The sequence below is a fragment of the Zonotrichia albicollis genome, chromosome 2 (genome assembly GCF_047830755.1).
Source record: "Zonotrichia albicollis isolate bZonAlb1 chromosome 2, bZonAlb1.hap1, whole genome shotgun sequence".
Classification (NCBI taxonomy): domain Eukaryota; kingdom Metazoa; phylum Chordata; class Aves; order Passeriformes; family Passerellidae; genus Zonotrichia; species Zonotrichia albicollis.
In genome coordinates, this window is record NC_133820.1 from 52,444,923 (window position 1) to 52,466,601 (window position 21,679).

A 21,679-nucleotide genomic window follows, 5' to 3' on the forward strand; every position below is an offset into this window, starting at 1 on the left:
CTGTGCAAAGGCTTGTTGCTGCTCTGGGCCCCAGTGGAAAGTGTTCTTCTTACGGGTGACCAGGTAGAGAGGGCTCACGATCTGACTGTATTCGGGAATATGCATCCTCCAAAAACCTATGGCGCCTAGGAAAGCGTGTGTCTCTTTCTTATTGGTGGGTGGAGACATTGCTGTGATCTTGTTGATGACATCGGTGGGAATCTGATGCCGTCCGTCTTGCCACTTCACTCCCAGAAACTGGATCTCTTTAACATTCAGGGGAAACTGAACATTCTCAAAAAGTGACATAACCGATCCAAAGGAGAAGAGGGAAAGGGAAGGCTGGAAAGTCTCATTCTTAGCTCCTCCTCTAACAGACTGAGTGTAGTTACTAATAAATTCCCAAAACATACCACTGGAATTGGGATGCAGGGTAGGATGAAGAAACCATAAACCATACATGCTGTAAACAGAGGTCAGTATCTTTTTGAACGCTTTATAAATCATTATCACCAAGGCCAGCACAACAGCTATTCCAATCCGTACCCCTCTACTGTAAAAATTACTTGTTAAGGACAATAATCCTAATGACCAGAAAGGTATTGAAACCTCAAAAAGGTCTAGAGCCCAGAGCCATACAGAGGCGTTCTCAACCAGAGACATCAGGGGTTCAAGCAGCATAGCTACTAACTGCTTTAACAACCACAGACACACAATTAATAGGGCTTTTTTCCACATTTTCCAGCCGCGCGTTGGGCGCCAATTCATGTATTTATCCAGGTTTAGAGCAAATTTGGGGAAGAATCCCTCCAAAGGAGCTCCGGTGGGAAAAGCAGATCCAATCGGCCCCTCCCCCTAACTGGTCCGGGAGGAAAGAAAAATACCTCCTTGGAGAAAGGTGGAAAAAAACCCCCTGTTTATTAAACAATAAGACCAAAACAGTATCAAAACAATGAGACCCCTTGCCACTCTAAAAGAGATGACAAACTGAGAAAAACCCCGGGTTCAAGCAGCAGCTCACTCAGTCTCTGATCAGTCTCTCAGTGCTGGAATTGTCGCAGGCCAGGGTCGGCCCGGTGGGCCACAGCTGCAGCTGCCGGTGCTCTCCTGGGTGTTCAGTCCAGAGCAGTTCCAAGAGGTCCAAAGAAAAGGGAAAAAAAACCAGTCCAGGGAACTTCTTTGCCTCAGCTAGCTAACACTAACTAAAAAGCAAAAGAAGAGCTCTCTGTCCCGCTGTCTGTCCGCAGACAACACAGTCAGGAGCAGGAATGTGGAGGAGTGCAGTGTCTGAAAAACAAACTGCGCGCTTCTTCTCTCTCCCCCTTCACTCTCTGTAACACTCTTAAAGGTACAAAACTTATTATTATTCAACATAAACAGAATGAGACGATTGGGGATAAAAGCATCATATAGTCAACCCAGGACATGCAGCTGGTGAAATAGTAATTTCTTTTTCCTATTTTGGGTGTTGAATTCAAGAAAAACAGAAAAGCTTGTTTAAAAGTATCACACACACACAGAGACATTATATATATATATAATATATGCAATTTTTAAGCAGAAAACATTCTCTGACTTCCAGAGAGACAACTTTTATAAAAATGGAAAGGCATCCTGCATCATGGAAGGCTTCACATCAGGCCTGGGTTTGGCTTTAGACAAAGGAATTTGTGTTGCAGTATAGCTATAGCTGTATCCATCCATCTTTCTTTGGAATTCTGCTACTGCACTAGTTAAATAATGGACAAGGAGAAGAACTCTGTCTTGACCTTTTAGAGTTCACCATAGAGTTTGTCTTAATTGTTGATGAGATTTACTATGTCCTTGCAAACCTAACCTTCCCTGGCCCCTTGCAGGCTTAGCACAGAGAAAAGTGCCTATTTTGGCATCCTCCGGAGGAGCTTCTCCTTCTACTGATTACAGTAAAAACTTGAGGAGATTATCCAACCTTGGTTAAACACAACCTTGACAAACACTCACCTCCATTTATATTCACAAATTAAATTATTCACAGCCATACCTCTAAAGAACAAAAAAGCCAATATGCTTTAAAATCTCTTGTCACACAGAATTACACAGACTCTGCTAACCATAAGGAGTTGGCCCATACATGTTTAGCACAGAATTTGCTTATGCATGAAATTGAGAATCTTGGCAAATGCTGGACATGGTCTGGACTGGATTAAAGAAATGTTTATTTAGAAGATGTCCAGCAAGTGGCATCAGGTCCTTGACTAAGTCTGTGAAGGTCAAATTCAATTCCCTGTCCCAGGCTTCCTGTGAAGGAATGGTATGACACAGAATATGAAGTTAATTATAAATCAATCAGCTCTTACAATACTGAACTACTTCAGTTCCTAAGACTTGCTTTCTTTGATGGCTCAGACACTTAGAAGTTTATGTCTCGTTAAATCATTTTTTAATACAGTTTAAAGTGCTCTATAAAGTTTCAGGGCTATCAAAACAGTAAAATTATCTGACAAAATCCTGGGAAGATTATGCTTGCCCACTTAGTCATAGTATGAAGAAATTCCTATTTCTGTGATTAATGATGACTTACACTGTTAAGGATGGCAGTCTGAATTAGAACAACTATATTAAGAAAAGAGAAAACTCATGAATTTATAGGAAGGAATATTTGGCTGTTCAGTTCTGTACACAAACATCACAGTCTTGAAAACTGCTTATGGTTCCTGTGGGGAATGCTGTTTGCAGAATTAGGCTTGTCCCTGGCCTTCTGAGGTGGAACTGACCCTAGCTGTGAAGTTAATATAGTGCAATTAATAAAGCAAGAGAGAAAACTAATACAAAGAAACATAGGGAGGATCAGACTCAATAAACAAGAAAAACAAGTTATCGAGTAGAAAGCAAAAGGAGGGTTGCAGAGGAAGAAATGCTTGGTTTTGGAAGTGAAGAATCCTTCTCCATTTCCTAGGTCATTGCACTTGCCTATAAAAATATTCAATTAACAGTGCAAATCTAAAATTTTCATTAATTTGTAACTATTTTATGCAGAGAAAATGCAGGGAGAAATTCAAATATATAATCAAATCAGATAAAAGTAACTACCTCCCAGTGACATTTCTCCTTCCTTTAAAAACTGCTGTACACATGTAACTGTTGTCAATAAAATGTCAAGAATGGGAGAGGAACTTGAAAGATCCTTGATACAATAGGAAAAAAAGTTGATAAAAAAAAGAAGACAATGTTCTGCACTGTTATGGGTCCTAATTATGAACTAACCAGACTTTGACTGAAAGCAGAGACTTTCATCTCCTGTTTTCACAAAGCATGAGACTATATTTGTTTTGAGAGATAATGAGTTTGACACAGAAAGCTCATCTTGGCTACCTTTGAGCTCAGCAGCATATGGTCTAAAACTCCACTAATGATGTGAAAGCTTGAATTTTCCATGTTGTGAAAGTATGTGTTCCACTCTTGGAAGAGGCTTGCTTATCCAGCTGTCCACAAACACCACCCAATACTGTTGCATGTTTCATGTCATTAACAGAGAGTGGTAGAATAAATAAATTGAATTTTGAATAAAAGACAACTGCCCTTATATTGTTTGTGTAGGAGAGTTGTGCACACTCAGGTATCAAGGTTTTTCGCCTCACAAATCAGTGTTGGTTTGCTGACTTCCTTACATAGAAACTTAAATATCTGTCCTTATGTGTCTACTTAAAAATCACTGAAAAATGTGATTCTTAATGGACTCAAACTCAAAATTGGCAAATTCTGAATCTTAATATTCCAATGGATAAAATACTGTTGCAATCAAGTATAAAGTTTGTGGATATAAAATCACTTTTATTTGTTTTGTTATTTCAAGATAGCACTTCATTAATTATTCAACATTAAACCAGCACTTCATGAGGAGAGTCATGGGCTTATTCTATGCCCTAGTTAGGATAATAAATTATCTTCTAGAGTAACATTATTGTTTTAAATTGAAACATAACAACAACAACAAAAAATTAAAATTAGCATAATTTGTTTTATGGTTCCTTTCAGTCCTTTGGAGTCTTCACAGGGACATTCTGTGATCTGTACTGTAGTCTCATAGATTTCCAACATATGGTAGCAATGTGACTACTTTAGTGAAATCAAAAAAATTAAGATTACCTCATTATCCAATAAAAAGGATTTACTAGTGATTGATTTCTGTCATAGTGGGATAATTAACCTTACCACTTACAATATGTGGTTATTCATTAAGAGCATCTCACACCAATCTCCAGAAATTATTAAGCTAAACCTCATGATACTTGCAAAGAAAGAATAATTATCCCCACTTTGCAGGTGGAAAAGCTGATTACATACAGATGTATGTAATCACAAATACCTTACACCCATGACATACAGACCCCATTATACAAAAAGAGATAAGGATATATTTTCCTAATTGATTATCTAATATTTGATATTATATACATGCGGAAATGCATAGCTTAATTTTCTGAGGTGCTGAAAATCTTTTATCTCACAGTCCAATGAATATGGAGATGAAGCTTAAACACAAAGCAGGAAGAAACTACTTCTGAGCAGCTTCAGAAATTCAGGTTTGCTTTTAAAAGCATGGGAACTTGTGTAAAAAAACACACAAGAAAGTTCATTAGAACTCTGAATCAAATATTAATCTTCTTTATTTGAATATTTTTGTTGTGAGTATTAGTTTCCATGTGTCAGAGATGTAGTTAAGGGACTTTGATTATGCACACATTGCAATGAGAGTAAGCTGCCTAATTTTGAATTCTGTCAACTGTATCTTGATTTTTATTAATTTTTATTGATTAAAATATGACATACTCTACTTCATTAAAGAAAACTCTGGTAGCTAATTTTATATCTGTTAATTTTTACAGGGACAGGGTGATGCTTGACATTACCATTATAAAGCAGAGGTCATAGCTGTGTTGCCCACTAGCAGCACTCTGTGTTCTCCAGATCCTGACTGGGAGAGGAGAAAAACTACTACCAACACAGAAAATCCATATCTAGCTTAATAATAATGAACAGTTCTCTTTCAGTTTGCTAAACCTTTGTAAAGCCCTTGTGTTTGAAAAACATAATCAGTCTTAAATAAGCTAAGCATGGCAGAGTTGCCTCACAGGGAGCACTACTCTTCTGGTTTATATAGATTTAGGCAGGGGAAAGGCAGTGAATCTAACTTAACCTCATCTTCATTGGCTCTACATTTTAATCAGAATTTAATCCCCCAGTATTTGCAGGGATGCTTTGGTAAACTAAAGTAACAGACAAAGAAAAAATAACCAAGGAAAAGTGAGTGTGTTAGGACAAGCATGCATATGAGGTTTCTTTCTAGCAAAAAAATAGGTTTCAATTAACTTTTCAATATTTTTCAATAATTTTCTTTTCAGCATGTTTTTTGTTCCATTACATTTATTTATTCTCTCATCCAATTTGTTGATTTAGAAAGGTACAGTATACAAAGTATGGTTGAAAATGCTTCAATCATTAGGTGGGCTTAAGAGCTGAAGACAAGGAATTTGTGAAGAAAATATGTCTTGAGAAAACACCCATTAGACAACAGTCTACCTGATTTAATGATGTGTCAAATAGGATAGAAACCTTATTGAGTCCCAGGGCTTAAGTATTTTTTCCAGTTTTGTTTGAGATAGGGAGGTATAGTGTGAAAGCAAAATGCTGTGAAGGTGATAGACCATAAAACTGGTGATGTGATGGAATGAAAATGGTCAAACACAGCCATCCTTGCTTTTGCAGAGTAAATAGGAGCTTACTTGTCCTGCTGGGATTATTTGCAGAGCACAGTTTGCCAGAAAATAGGTGTGAAAATCAGCTGTACTGTGAGTGAAAAATGCTGTCGACGGAAGGAGACCAGGACATCAGGTTGATCATCACAGGCCCAATTTTATTGATCAGCACAGCGGGTTAAATACAGTTCGTAATTAACTTCATGCATATTGCAAAAGTTGAGCTCAGGATTGGTTAGTTACATATCAGCAGTTACACCTACTTTTACATTCCTATGGTCCTACTTTTGATACTTTCTACATATTCTTAGGAGATATTCAGGACTAATCTCTACTCCCTTTCTCCATGTTGCAGCAAGGCCACTGATTGCAAGCTGCTGACATCTCCTTTCAGCTTGCTGACTGCTGATTTCTCAGCTTGACCAGTGGCAATATGTCAGCATGGCCTTTCTCAGCTAACCAACTATTAATAAAGCTCTCCACATTAAAGCTCTCCACATTTCCCCCGTTTTCTTCTTGTGCAAGGAAATTAGCTTGCCAGGTTTTTGCTATTGTACGGCTGACCATGTTTTGAATGCAATTAAAAACACAAGGCAAAATCAGCAAAAACAGTAAAATTACACCCAGCAGTCCTATAGCATAGATCACAAGGTTTCTTAGCCACGGTCCAAGTCCTAAGCTTTTAAGCCATTCGTCAATTCCTAAACCTTCTTCTTCCTTCAGATTGCGAAGTCCCTGTTGTAGTTCTTTTATCTTACTGTGAATGGACACCGAATGGTCAGACAGATTCATGCAACACATTCCCTCAAATTCTTCACATCCATGTCCTTGTGCTAAAAGCAAAAAATCTATGGCAGCTCTATTTTGCAAAAGAGCATGGTTAACACTCTGCACATCTGTGGTTAGCATGTCTAGGATTTGTGATGTCTTGTTCAGTTCACTCTTTGCCCAGCACCCTAATTGCTTTGCTAAATTCATAGCCTTATTGGCAGATCCTCCCGGCAAGATAGTTGAAACAACCACTTGTTTGAATGTGCCCCAAAATTGTGGATCTCTTATCGAGCTGCAGTCTAAGTCATGTATGCTACGTCTCTTTCTGTTTGAATTTTGACTCAGCTGCATTAGCAAGGACACATTAGGATGAAACAATGACAGTTTACCCAAATAACAGGGTCCACCCTGTGGTCTAGCTGGAATGCCATTCCACGCCTTGTCTCCGCAAATTAAAAATATTCCCGTGGGTAATTTCATTGGTGCAGTGATTTTTGTGCTGTTACATTTACTGTAATGTTGCAGAGAGATTTCACTCACATTCAGGAATGAATCTAGGGTGGCCCATGTTTCTTTTGGTCGGTTTGAAGACTTAAAGCTAAACCATCCACCAGCTGTAGTGTTAGACAAACTGGCGTTTGTACTGCCAAAAAGGTCCAATTCTTCAGGAGGAGAGTGCAAAGCACAGAATACGCTGCATTTCTTTCCCGTAGAGCTTTTCTTAATTGTACCAACAACTCATACAATCGTTTATTATTCACTTCCTTAATTGCTGCTTCCTCTATTCGTTTGGCTACTCTTGCAACATACATAGAGTCTGTAACCACATTTAAAGGTCCCTGTAAGTTGGATACTGCCCATACTACTGCTAACAATTCCAAAGTTTGTAAACTATCCGCAGGGTCTGCTGTGATGATTTGATGTTTCCATTGTCCTTTTTCTTGCCAAGTGACAGCAGCACGCCTTGACTTCTTTCCTGCATCTGTAAAGGCTGTAATAGCTCCTTCTATAGGGCATTCTTCTCTCAAGGGTCGAGTAATCCAGTTCCATTCTGTCATCCATTGCAAAACTCTAGGCACTAATTTGCTGGTATCCACTTTTGCAGATGATGTCAGTAATGCTTCCTGTAAATCCTTTGAGTTAATCAGGTACCAGTCCAAGGTTTCTTTTTCCATAGGCAGTCTAATGGTAGCAGGTTCTCTACCATCCACTTCAAGAATTCTGAGATGCCCCTTTTTGATTAATGCAGCCAATTGTTCAATTTTTGAACATATTGTTTTCTTATGCTGTAATGGTGGAGACAACCATTCCAACACCTGTATCTCCCCCGTTTTCTCCTGTTGTTGAGAGAGAGCACCAAGCAGGTGGCAAGGGCTATTCCAGATAGTAAGGTCAATAGGGTGGTCGAGTTGTCGACGAGACACGTACCCCTGTTGTACACAGTCACTGATTTGCTGCAAGGCAAGACGATGCTCCTGTGTCAGGCATACAGGAGTAGTAGGGTCAACACCCTTTAACAAAGGCCGTAGGGCTTCTAACAAATGATTCGGTATTCCCACAATAGGCTTTAGCCACTGTAAGTCCCCCAGCAACTTCTGTGCATCATGTAGAGTCTTAATGTCCAGTTGTAACTCCAATTTTTGAGGTATCACTTTTTGATCCATCAAAGTCCATCCCAAATATTTCCAAGGCTTTGTAGTTTGAATTTTCTCTGAAGCAATATCAAGTGAATATGAAGCAAGGGTATTTCTAATAATGTCAATCTGCAAAGAGGAAAATGGTTGTTGCTGTGCAAACAAGATCATGAGCATGCATAAGGTTATCCCCTTTTAGAGGCCATTGCTTAACCATCACCGGTGTATCTGTTTTCCAGGTGAGTGGAATGGGGAAAGTCCAAGCAATGGCAATTACCCCAAAGGGTGCTGATTAGTTAACACCACTCCCAGTTGTGTTAAAATGTCCCTTCCAATTAGGCAGGAGACTGTAGGAGGCAGTTGCACAATTGAAAACACAGCAGATATTTGTTGATCCTCAATGGACACAGACAAAGAAGGCGACCTGCTTGCCAATGTAAATCCTCCTACTCCGGTGAGCATGTTTGCTGATGGGAATAGAGGCCAATGCTGTGGCCATGCCTTTGGAGAAATAATGCTGGTATCTGCTCCTGTATCCAATAATCCATAAATGGTTATGCTTTCATGCCCATAAGTAACTGTGACCTTTTGCTTTGGTCTGTTTTGTAAATCCACAGTTAAAAGTGTAACACCAGTGGAGCCAAAACCTTTTTCATCCCGTGCTTGTTCAGTAAATGGTTGTATTCCAGAGGTCATTTGTGATAGTGGTATCAATTGTGCAATACGTTGTCCTTTTTTAATTTTAATTGGAGGATAGAGGGTGTAAGCCATGATTTGTATTTCCCCTGTAAAGTCTGCATCAATAACTCCAGGCAAAACAAATAATCCCAACATAGTTGTAGAAGAGCGTCCTAATAATAATGCTCCACATGTTTGTCCATTTAATATAAGAGGACCCTTTACTCCAGTTGGTATTTGCTCCCTGTTGTTGCGGGTTGCAGACAAGAGGTGGCTGCGATGTCGCGGCAGCTGGTGCTGGTGTCTCTGATGTCACGGCAGCTACTTGTGTCTGGGCGCGGCCCCCGTGAAACGCGCTCTGCTGACAGTTTCCCGACCGCCGTCTACAAGCTGTGGTGTTGTGGGAGCTGGATCGGCAGTGAGCCACTTCGGAGAGGAGCAAGAGCAGCTAACACCTGATTCTGAGCAGCTAACACCTGATTCTGTTTAGACTCTGCCTGCTTTTGTAACCCCAATCCTAACTCTTTTATAGCATCTACTAGAAATGCCTGCGAAGCAGTTGGCATTAATGCCATTCGCTCTAATGCTTCCTCAATGGTCCAATTTGCTCCCAAAGTAGATAATACTCTTTGGGTTGCTGGATTACTATTTTGAAGGATACACTGCTTCAATATCGCCCCCTTAAGAAAGTCTGCCACACCGGCCCGATCTATAGCAGCAGCCGCCCTATCGATAAAATTTCCGAATGATTCTTCTCTACCTTGCTTAATACCCATATAAATTGGTAGTCCCCCTGGCTCTTTAACCATATCTATCGCTGTACGCACCAATCTCATAGCCTCTCTAAGCTTATCTGGTCCCAATATCATCTGTGCCTCTGTACGCAGAAATGCTCCTAATCCCATAAGTTCATCCACTGTCACTCCATGCAATGGATCTCCCGGAGCCCGTTGTACAGCAACTGACTCATTTACTAATGCTTGCCAATGTGCATTAAACAATAATTGTTGATGCTGAGTAAATATTAAACGCACTATCCCTTTTAAATCATTTGGGCATAAAATCTGAGTGTTAAAGAGATAATCTAACATTTGCTTAACAGGTTCACTTTTTACACCAAACTGACTAACTGTAGAACGTAGCTGAGCTAACAACTTCCAATCTAAGGCAGAATATGCTGCCACATTATGCATAAAATTCCCCTGTGCATCATATTGTGGTGTATAAGTAACAGGACATGCAAGACTAGAAGCAATTTTTACGGCTTCACCATCTCCTATTTGCATCGCCTCTTTTGCCAAAGCAGACCAAGCTTCCCTCCTTTGTTTAGCCATTTCCCCCCATAGATCACGGTGTGCTCCTGGGATGGGAGCTGGCTCTTTGGAGGTGCTATGCTGCTGGCATTTTAGTGCAGGCGCCGAATTTTCGCATTGGGAAGGCAGTAAAGCAGAGGCTGGCTCGCGAGGGGGAAGCGACCCCCCCGCAGCTGCAACCGGAGTTTGCTCAGGCAAAGCCGGCGCGCGCGGGGGAAGGAGCCCCCCTCCCGCCGAAGCTGAAACCGGAGCACGCTCGAGCAGAGCCGGCTCGCACGGGGGAAGGGGCCCCCCCGCTGGAGCTGTAACTGGAGCCGGCCTGCCCGGGGGTAGCGGCGGAGGCAAAGCCGGCGGCGGAGGCAGAGCTGGCTTGCCCCCCCCACCATCCGACCCGCCTGAAGCCGGCAGTGGAGGCAAAGCTGGCTTGCTTTTACCTCTCCCACCCGGCTCGCCTTCCCCCTCAGACAAGGGAGGCGCAGACGGTTCCGCACTTTCTAAAGGCATGTCCTCAACACCACTATGCTGGGGATTTTTAGGCATAAGTATCTTAGTTACAGAAGGTGCTAAAGGGTCATCCTCACGACCATATCCTATATTCCTCTTATGAGCTTCTGTAGCCCTTTCTGCTGCCTTTCTCTCAGAGACCTGCTGAAGCAATGCATTATACACTACCCGCCATAATTTCCCGAACTTTTTAGCTGATTTATCCCCATCTAACACAGAGTCCATTAACACCTCTCCAAAATTTTTCCACTCTGAAAGCTCATGTACTGTATGTGGGTTAGTAAACATACCTATAGAATGACCATAAGCTAACAACCCCGGTAATTCCTTTTTAAAATCTATCTCTTTTACCCCTCGCTTTTCTAAATATGAGGAGAATAAATCATATGCCGCTTGCCTATCCATACCTATTCAGTGCGCACTGTTTAGCAGCTCCAGGCTCCGGCGACACGTAGAGACTTGAGCGATCCTCAAGGGTGCTTTTTATAAATAATCCGGCACCGTCCCGCTGCAAGGACTCTCACCCAACTTCCGGACCGTGGCGAGTTCCCTTTTTTCTTTGTAATCCGAGAAAAAAGGACAGGGGTTCAACGTTGCCGCATCGTTGCCCGCAGCGTTGCCCGCATTCTCCACCATTTGTCGACGGAAGGAGACCAGGACATCAGGTTGATCATCACAGGCCCAATTTTATTGATCAGCACAGCGGGTTAAATACAGTTCGTAATTAACTTCATGCATATTGCAAAAGTTGAGCTCAGGATTGGTTAGTTACATATCAGCAGTTACACCTACTTTTACATTCCTATGGTCCTACTTTTGATACTTTCTACATATTCTTAGGAGATATTCAGGACTAATCTCTACTCCCTTTCTCCATGTTGCAGCAAGGCCACTGATTGCAAGCTGCTGACATCTCCTTTCAGCTTGCTGACTGCTGATTTCTCAGCTTGACCAGTGGCAATATGTCAGCATGGCCTTTCTCAGCTAACCAACTATTAATAAAGCTCTCCACATTAAAGCTCTCCACAAAATGCCCTGAATGTGTCTGTGGAAACCAAATTGTATTTTTCTTGTCCAACCATTCCTTGAAACCTACAAAGTTAGGATCTCTTATTTTATTTGGGGGCATCTTTGTAAAATATCTGGTGAACAAAAGGAACATCAGAACCATTGATTTGCTTCTCCATAAGGTAATTAACAAAACCATTACTAATCCAGCTGTCTGCTGTACCTTAAAGGTACAGAAAGTCAGAGGTGAGACCACATGGTCTCAGCTCAGTTAATTGGCATCACACTCCCTTGTAAGACCTTGCTTCTTTTAGTGACCCCCTCTTACCCCAGCAGAAATATGGCTTGGAGCAAGTGAGGACATGATCCTCTCTTCTCTCACTGCTGGGTCTGAGTGCCCTGAGTGCTGCAGCCAGGGCCAGCCTTGGTTAGCTTTGGACTACCAGGGTCAGGATTGTGAGCGGGACTGCAGCTCACCTGAACCTGCAAGCAGGATGACTTCCCATTTGGACTCAGTCTTGACTCAGTCCTTATTTTATCAATACCTGTTTGTTCCTATCCTGAAACATTAGCTCCTTCTCTGTGACTGCAATAAAGTCAGTGTTCCCCTAGTGATTTCAGAGAGAAAAAGCAAAGCCATCAGAGGAGAGAAATGGTTTTGTTAATCGAGTCTGCTACCTCCTAGTTCTTGTGTCAATAGGAATTCAGTGGTTTGCCAAATTTTTCTAAGGAGATTAATGATTTTGGCTGCCTAATTTAGGAAACCTTTAAAGCCTCTTGGGCTTTAGGAAGTGAAAGTGATGTTCCACTGAAGTGTTTCAGGCTGGCTATATAAAAGCCACATCTCTGAAGATGCACCCACCCAAATATATGCATATATATTTGTACATGTTCTTTTCTTTGCTACAGTTGTGCATTTGGCAGAACATGAGCTTGCTGCTTCCTCTCTCTGCTTTGCTAAAACTGACAGTCTGAATTGCTAGAAAAATGTATATATCCACTCACAGCTCTAGCTTTTTTGATAGAAATTAACTAAGTTCATATTTTCCCTGTGATAGAAAGATCCAAGAAGCACTGCTCATGGTAAAACAAATGAATCAATAATCTGCCTCTGTGATTTGATTTGGGAAACAAAAAAGTGCTGCAGTTCATACTGGCCCACATAGTTTCACAGCTCTGGAAATTCATACAGTTTTAGAATTTTCCTTCCATGACAGGTTTCTATGCTAAGAAGAATTCAGCTTTGAGATTTTTACTTGTTCTGAAAGCTTTATCATATTTAAAAAAAAAAAAAATTATCACCATTTTTATTAGTTTATTTTTCCCCAAAGATTTCTAAAAATTAAGATGTTTTAATTAAAATCTCATATGAGAAAATATGTATTCATAATTACTTCCCAAAGCACTAAATACATTTCCTCCTAGATGTTAGAGTGTGTATATGTATACTTATGTATAAGACTGTGTATACTTATAAGACTATGTATACTTATAAGACTGAAAAATAAGTTCTGCACAATAATTTATATTTATAACTAGAATTTTTATTAGTACCATGCTATTTGCATACAGATGAGTAAATCTTCAAGTAATTCAGAATTCCAGTTTAAGATCTCTATTAAGTTGTTTGTAGATCACAAAAAATTGACCTTTTTTGGGTCAAGTATCTTTAATTAAAATAATCTTAACTTAGATATTCTGCCTGCTTTTTTCTCATAAATTATTTTCAGAGGAAACTTACTGTATTTTGATTCTGTAAACACTTCACATTTAGTTCTAAGTTTATGTTAAGTCCAATTTATTGTGACAGAACTATTTATGTGTTGCTATCTAAGCAGTGAAATAAATGGTTGCAAATCAGTTAGATAAATATATTAATTAGTTAGAACACAGTTTGTAAGAGAGAAAAATCAATAGTGTGTGGAAGGTAACAAAGTATCAGCTTTCAGCTATATGACTGACTGTGCAAGCTGAAATTTTTCACATCCAGAATTCGAACTTTGGACAGGAGCACCATCTTTCTGTTAATGCCTGTCCATGAAAAAAGGTAAAATGCCTGAATAGCAGTAGAACACAAATTCTAAATGGTATAAATCCTGTAAAATAAAAATACATTTTAAAATATACTTGTATCATTTTCCATATAGACTCTCAGTTCTAATTATTACTGAGCTTGCCATGATAATATCCCACTCACTGGGTTCAACTGACTGACATAAACCAGAAGCATACCTATGTCTGTAAGTCAGTATTTGGACTTAGTTTTATGCAGAATTGGAATTATGGGATAGACAAATGCACATTTACTCTAATACTAGGATTCCTCTAATCTGGTGTGCAAGTGTTTGCCTAAATATTACTTTGTACTTTTTGAGGGGTAACTTTTGAGACGGTGAGACTTTCTAGGCTTTAAACCTTTCTTGATGAATTATTTTTAATCCATTTTTTTAGTCCTTCTCAATCTTATTTACTTCTTAATTGGTCATCACTTTAATTTCATGGCTTGCATTAATGTCACAATTTCTTCTCTCAAACACTGGTCATACAATTTGTCTAACATTTCATCTAGTGTGCAGATTTAACGTTGGAGTGGAAGTCAGAGTCAGCTCTCACCCATCAAATTGCACAGTTTTTGACCTTTTATATACAATAACCTCAAAAGAATAGGAACATCCTGATGGGAGATTAACAAATCTTCTGGGAGTTCAGAGATACAAGCTCTATCAGCAGACGGGCTGAGAGGATGATGTCCTACTCTGGCCAGAAAAATTACCTTTTTCTTGTGAAGACAAGTTTATTAAGAAAATCTCCAAAATTTCTGCTCATCCCACCTGCATCTGAGGCAAAAAAAATTATAAATATTGGAGGAGGGATCAAAAGAAAACTAAATCCCATTTTTTCTGGAAAAAATGCTTTGTTCTTTGAAAGAAATCATGGATAAAAGTAGTGAGAACATCTGCTTTACCTAGTCTTTCCACCGCTGTATCCACCTTCAGCCTCCCAAAACTTTTTTTTTTTTTTTTAACTCTGTAAAAAAAATGACTAAAGACAAAGCAAAATGGGATCCTGCTCTGTTTTAAACCTTATTATCTAGGAAACTGTCCAAGATCCTTCTGTTCATATATAGCTTGATTAATTTCTGTAAAATATTATGTTTTTTCTGCTTTGGCGTCTCCATTGAAAGTGGGAATGACTGTCCTCTGCCTCTGTTAAAGAAGGATTTAGCTTTCATCTTTCAGTGGCTTAGACATACCTTGGCTTCTGGTACTTACATTTTATTATGGAGACAGGATGGTCAGATGGCCCATATGGATGGGTGCTTGGGCAACGTTTATGTTATATTGTGTTAATGTGATAAAAGAGATGTTTATATATATATATAAATGTATATATATAGGTATGTGTGTGTATTAAGAATGGACAGATTTGATGAGTTCTGTGAAGAAAGGATTGAATGTAGTATCAATACACAGATAGCTGTTTGCAGAAAAATGTCTAAATTGCAAAGATAACTTAGAGTACCATGATGAATGAATAATTTTAACTAAATACTTTTCTTAGTGATATCACACTGATTTTAAGGGGGTTTGCCCTAAATGTCTTGAAAATCAAGGAAATAGTTGTACAAGACTTATGCACAAATTTATAATTATTTTCATGTTTTCAGTCAGGACTTCGTAGAATAATTCTTTTATGGGTTATTTCAGCATTTGTTTAATTTTGTGTATGAGCTCAAATCCAGTTATCAGTGGACTGCTCTGCTGAAGATGGCTAGGTTTAAAACTTAAGTATGTGCCTTCATGAATGAATTCTGTTATCTTAGAAAATGCAAACCTCTCAAGAATTCAATCAAATGTCAATTAAACTCTGCTGAAAATTCCAACCTGTGTAAGTAACTGGGGATCTGGACATCAGGAATTGAATAAGACCTACCCAATCTGTTTTCCTCTGACATAATTCAGCATAGATTTGCTGTCAAAACTGAATTCAGCTCTTGCTTAGAGTTAAATAGTTAAAAACTATTTTTAACAATACTGTAAGTACCCTCTACACAAAAGCTGAAAATAGAATTCAGAATATCCATTAACTGGGTGGCACTCACAGCATTGGACTTTGCTCATAACATGAACTTGCTTTTCAACAGAGTGGATGTGATTACTTGCTACTTTTGTCCCATGTGCAAAGTGTGGCTGAAAACATAGTCGTGCAGAAGAAAGGGCAAATTTTAAATAGTTTGCAACTCAACTGTAGAGAAATGTATCAGCCAAGAGAACCACTTTCTGTAGCTTAAGGGCCACCTTTCAGTATTCAGTTATTAAGCAAGTTGGAACTGAAGAAAAAGATTGCACTGAGTTCTTGCAGCTACAAAATTTGCTTCTCATCTTTCTCTGCAATTACTGTAGCCTTAGCCTCTATTCCCACAGCAATTAACACATTAGCTCATTTTGACCATTTTTATTTGATTGTTTTTTAAAGTCTTTGAAGGAATCTCAGCAGACAAAGCTCGACTGACAGGTGGTTACACTTTTATGGGAATGGTACAAGTTGGCTTTCTGTCTCTGCAGGTTTTAACTCCTTAATCATTCTTAGCTCTGTGCACACTTGGCTTCTTCTGTCTTCCATGTTTCATGCCCTGCTGAGCTGCTGGCTCTGTGTAGATCATCCTTTGATCACATGCCTCACAGAGCCAATACACATATATTTCCACTGCTGATTCACTCTCTGCATGACTGATTTCATGCATTTTATGGTTACTTTATTCAGAAGACTGCAGTGATTATTTCCATGTTAATGTTCTCATCCAGATAGTAATACAGCAGGTGACTACTGGTAATTAATCATCAACCCCTGTATTCTTTTTATAACAGAGGAGCTCTTTAATGTTGTGCAAATCATAACCTGCACATCCATAAGTGTTGTGAGAATCTGTCAGAAATAGCCAAGTTCTTCTAGAAAACGATGTCAAATGTTGAAAGTCTTATCTTAAGAATTTATGGGGTCTGAGTGTCCTATCACAAGTTTTATAGGTGTCATTCCCATTAATACCAGAAAATTTCATGTCAAAGCCCCCAGTCTAACAGTGGTATATGTTACTTTTGATAACTGCTATTCTCCTTTGCAGATAAATTACAGTAGTTCAGCTCCATAGATACATATTTGCTGTTGAAAAAATGGTGTAAAAGCAGCCATTTTTTTAGAATCAACATCTTTGGAGGCCATTAATGCCCATTCAGACAACCTCTCATAGCAATTAATAAGAGTATTAATGACACACAGCAGACAGTAATGTCAGTCAATGTTTGGACATTACTAATATTTCCCATTACACACTGCATGGTAAATTTACTATGACTGCAGCTAGGAGAATGAGTAGAGCAATGTCACATTTACAATTTAATTTTAAACTTTATGGACAACAAAACATTTTTAAAATGGCATTGTTTTATGAGAAATGATGATGGCTGGGTATTAGAATCAATAGAGATATCTGGAGTAGCCCTTTCTGTGCCTTCCAATAAGCATGCTGGTTGATTAATATTGGTAAAGGAGTCTCAAAGTCTACAGCATCTAAGGAGCTTCCAGAGAATCCAGCAGCAGGAAAAGTGCAGGGCAGTCACTTGACTCATCTATCTGCTTTTTTGCCAGATGTACTAAGGAAATGAGGCATCTTTCAGTCGTACTATGGATATTTTCCTGGCAAGACTACAAGAAATTTCAGTCTTTAAAAACAAAACAAAGAAGCACTCCCCCCCGCACAACCCACAAAGGTATTTTAATTGATATCAAAACATGTTTAGGATTGATTGTACAGCATGCATATGCTGCTATTCAAAGAAGCATTGATATGGGCTTGCAAGGCAATACTTTTATCATCTGAAACACACTTTTTGAAATAAACAACCTATTTATTATGCACTTAAAATAGATAATTTTTTTGTTTGCTTGCATTTCTGTGCTATACCAGCAAATGCAAATATGTTACCACCTGAAATACATAATATTGCCTTTGTCCCACTTCTTACAGATTTTGGAAGACTATTGGTTAGGATTGGAAAATTGTAGGCACAAAAAAGAAAATTTATCATGGAGGAAATTTCTCAGTTTGTTTTAGAGAGGATTACAATCAGAAAGAAATTCAAAGCTTCTGAATTTTTGGACAACCCTTTGATCCTAAAAGATTATGAACATCTTATGATATGGCTAGAAATGGAAGTACAGCTCTTCAGACTCTTACATTTTTTTGTGTGTCTGGTAGGATTTTTCCTTTATTTTGGTTTTAAGGATAAGGAACTTCATTGGACCTTTCTGGGAGAATATTTGCATGGGAAATTTCTATGGGAAAACTTGGTAGAAATATTTAAGTACCAAAGCTTGTAGATAGACAGCAGGTGAGGTTTTCAAAAGTGCCAGGGCATCTAAATACATTGGAAAGTCATATCATGATCCCTGACTACATTGTAAACCACTTTTATACTATAAAACCTAATCTTTAACCTCCATGTCTGAGATTAATCTCACCTAACTTGAAACATTCTTCCTTAATATAGATGTATTTGTCTGAGCTAGACAGCAGGGTGAATTCGTAAGTCAGGGAAGAGAAACCTGTCACTTGTGGGACACGATTCATCTAATCATGACTCAGAAATCTAAAACAGTTCAGATGAATTGAACTCTACAAATGCTTATTTATCTCCATTCTCTGTAGCAGAATTCTAGGGTGACACTGTGACATCCTTGCTTATATTACTGACCTATAAAGTAATAGGTCAGTAAAGTCAGACAGCTAAATGTCTTAACTACCTTGTTTTGGATCAAATTCTAATAGCCAAATAGCTTAAGCAAGCTGTGTCCAAACCTACTGTCAAGGCAAAAATCAGATGTGGACAAGTCCCTTCTGTGCTTGGTTTTCTCTCTCTGGAAAAGGAGTAGATTAATTCCAGAATGAAAGATTTGTAATAAAAAAAAATAAAAATCAAGATGGCATTAATAACAAATTGATAGATAATAATTTTCAAAGTTTTGTGCAATATAGAACAGTTGATTTGTTTGGAAAAAATAAAATGTGGGTGAAAGTTTTTTTCTTTTTTGTTTTTTTTTTTAAATAGGGTAATAATTTTTCTATGTTTGTATTGAGTGTTGTGAAACCACTTGCTGAAATAGTTGACAAAAAGACTAGTGGTGACTTGGTCAGTCCCACAAGACAGCCTGAACTTGGGCCATTTAATACTAATGCAGTTGTCAGGAAGAACCTGTTGTAAACCCTGGTGCTGTTCCAAAATGCTTCTCTGGCTAAAGCAGAAAAAAAATAGAGATGTTTACCAAAAGAATGATGTGGAGGCAGGGGGCTGAGGGAGCAGATGAGGACACTGTATATCCAACTGCATAGAAAAATAAGTGAGGTCTTAGAGATGCAAAAATCTACTCTCTACCAAAGCCTTACAATATCACCTTAAGGCAAATTCCAAGCCATAGGCATTTCACTCTGCTTATTATCTTCCCTGAAAGTAAACTCTGTGTTCTGTGTTTAAAAGCATTAAAGCAAGGTTTTGTGAAAAAGTGGCCCTGCAATTTAAGGTTGATTAATGGCATACAGGGAAAAAAAAACAGCTCAACTTTTATTTTTCAGTCTCTCATCCTTTCTGAACTCTTGTAGTGTTTTCACATACATTTGCAAAGGCTTTTACTTTCAGCTCACTCCTTGCCTACAGGCCATGCCACAGTGCAAACTGCTGCTTGTGTTACTGTCCTTGAAGAAACCATTTCCAACTTCCTTCATAATGTTAGGTCTGTATAAAACACAGATTTTGTTGAGCTACCTGTCTTCCAGTAGATCTGCCTGATGAGCACTGTGGTGCCAGGTGGTATAGTCAGCAACAGCCATTCCTACTCTTTGCTGGGATGTCTTCTGAGATGCAACAATCAGTTTAGGATATTAAAACAGTTGGAAGATCCCAGCCTATAATAATGCCTGAACAAGCTGCAGTATTGTCTTTCTCCTACATTATTTCAAATATACCTTCCCAACTGTTTCCTCTACTTAGAAGAATCTCACTCAAATCGTCAAAGACCTGTAAATTCTGGCCAAATTTCTAATCCTCTGGCTTATTTTTATTTCCCAGACTTTCTGGGCCCATAAGTACTTTTACCTCAATGCTCTGCTCTTCCCTGACTTTCATGAGATTGCCCTCCCTGGTTCATCTTTTTTTCTTTGGGCGAGGACATTTTTATATCTGCTAGGTTATTGATCTTTTCCTCTAAATACTTTGTTATCTCTATTTTCCACATACAGTATTTCCATTCCCTTGTTGCTATGTTCTCAATTTTGCTTTTTTCATTTGTTTCTTTCTTATCTTCTGTTATCCAAACTGTGGTAATATTCTGATATTTTTCCCTCTCAATATCTTTCTATTCAGACCTATTTCACTTGTCTCAGCTCAAATCAGGTCAAGATTTTATTTCTGCAATATGAGTCTTGCAAACTCTAAAATTTGATGACAAATCTTGTCCCATTTAATCTTTTACTTAAAGCTTCAGTTCCTGAAGGCAACTGAGAAAAAGAAACTGAGCTTTTATCAAAATTACTAAAACTTAGCCTTCAGGATTACTCAAAAAACCTGAACACACAAAAGAACATATTAAGGACTCATACAAAAAGGCAAATAAAAACCCAGGCTATCTCTCTATTAACATTTTACTACTATTTCCATTAAAATGCCAACCAGCCTCACTTTTGAGAAAATAGGAGAAATACTTTCTCAGTAATATTTCAAAATGAAAATTATAGGTATACTTTCTAATAAAAAAAAAAAAAACAACAAACCAGAAAATAATAAAAGCTCACACTGATACAAGAAACACTTTGCAAACACTGCCACTATAAACACAAACTACAACAATAAACTGAAGTTCTTTTCATATGGATCAGAGACCATAGTGAGTATGCAGTTTGATTCAAATTCAAATTGAGATCATTTTTTATTGAAGATGAGCATCTTTATCACACGGAGCAATTTTAGAGAAGTGTGTGAAGCTGCTCAGGAAGCCACCTCTAACTCTACACAACAACCTGGGCTATTGTCAGGCACCATGAAGTTAACAGTATTTCTGCAGATTTTTAAGAGCTGTGTAAATTGGAATCAATTTGTGTATTTACCTTTATTGATCCTACAAGCTTGTGAACGCTGCTACATATTTTGTTCTGCCAGTAGATGGTGATGTTTATATTAACTATTTAAGTAAATGGGAAAATATATACAATTATTTATTTCAGTATAGATTCCTTTGATTCCAGATATGTTTTAACAACACAAGCTAATTTCAAGAACTTTGGGTGTTTTTCGTAAGTGCAATGGATTGTGAAAACATATAATTACATATCTGGCTTTGACATCATTGTACCCACTTTAGGTTTTAATGCCCAAACTTTTATCATATTTTGAGCCAGCAGCATTTAACTAGTTTATATCTTTGGATTGGCTGAATATTTCTCAGAGCTCTGTGTGAAACTGAAAGGAGAAAGCAGGATTTTGAGAGGCCATTTTCTGTACCACAGTCAATTGCAAATGGAAGCTAACTCCTCACATATTCAGTAGAATTAATCAGGCTTTCCGCCTTGCTACTGCACCTGCTTGTTTACTGATAATGAAATTCTAAAAGCATTCTTAAAAGTGTTGCAGTTAGAGTTCAAGGATAATTTAAAGTATATTAATGTATGCTTAAATTAAATTGCCCTTGGTCAGCTCTAGCACTTTCCAAAGACAAATTACATAATTCACTTCAATGCTTGCAAGCTTATCACAGAATATTTCAAAACATAGGATGTCAGATTTTTTCTCAGTTAATTACATCAGAATGGTTGCAGTTGCTAAATGTGGTAAAGTATAAACATTTTTAATACACTAAAAATGCCCTACATATATATAAGCCTTCATTTAACGAGATATAGTACATATCTAAATTGTAGCATTTATGTCTCACTGACTTGAGGGGAAATGTCCAGATGATAGTAGTTTATCATAGTGTTGTGTCTCTTGCTTGACTAAGATTTGGGACAAAC

The 21,679-nt window shown here is 38.4% G+C and overlaps 1 protein-coding gene across 6 annotated transcripts in view; it reads left to right on the forward strand.

Moving 5' to 3' along the window:
• The window catches only part of CNTN5 (contactin 5), a 619,341-nt gene that overhangs the window by 61,512 nt on the left and 536,150 nt on the right, over positions 1-21,679 (forward strand). The gene's annotated exons all lie outside the window — the stretch shown is intronic.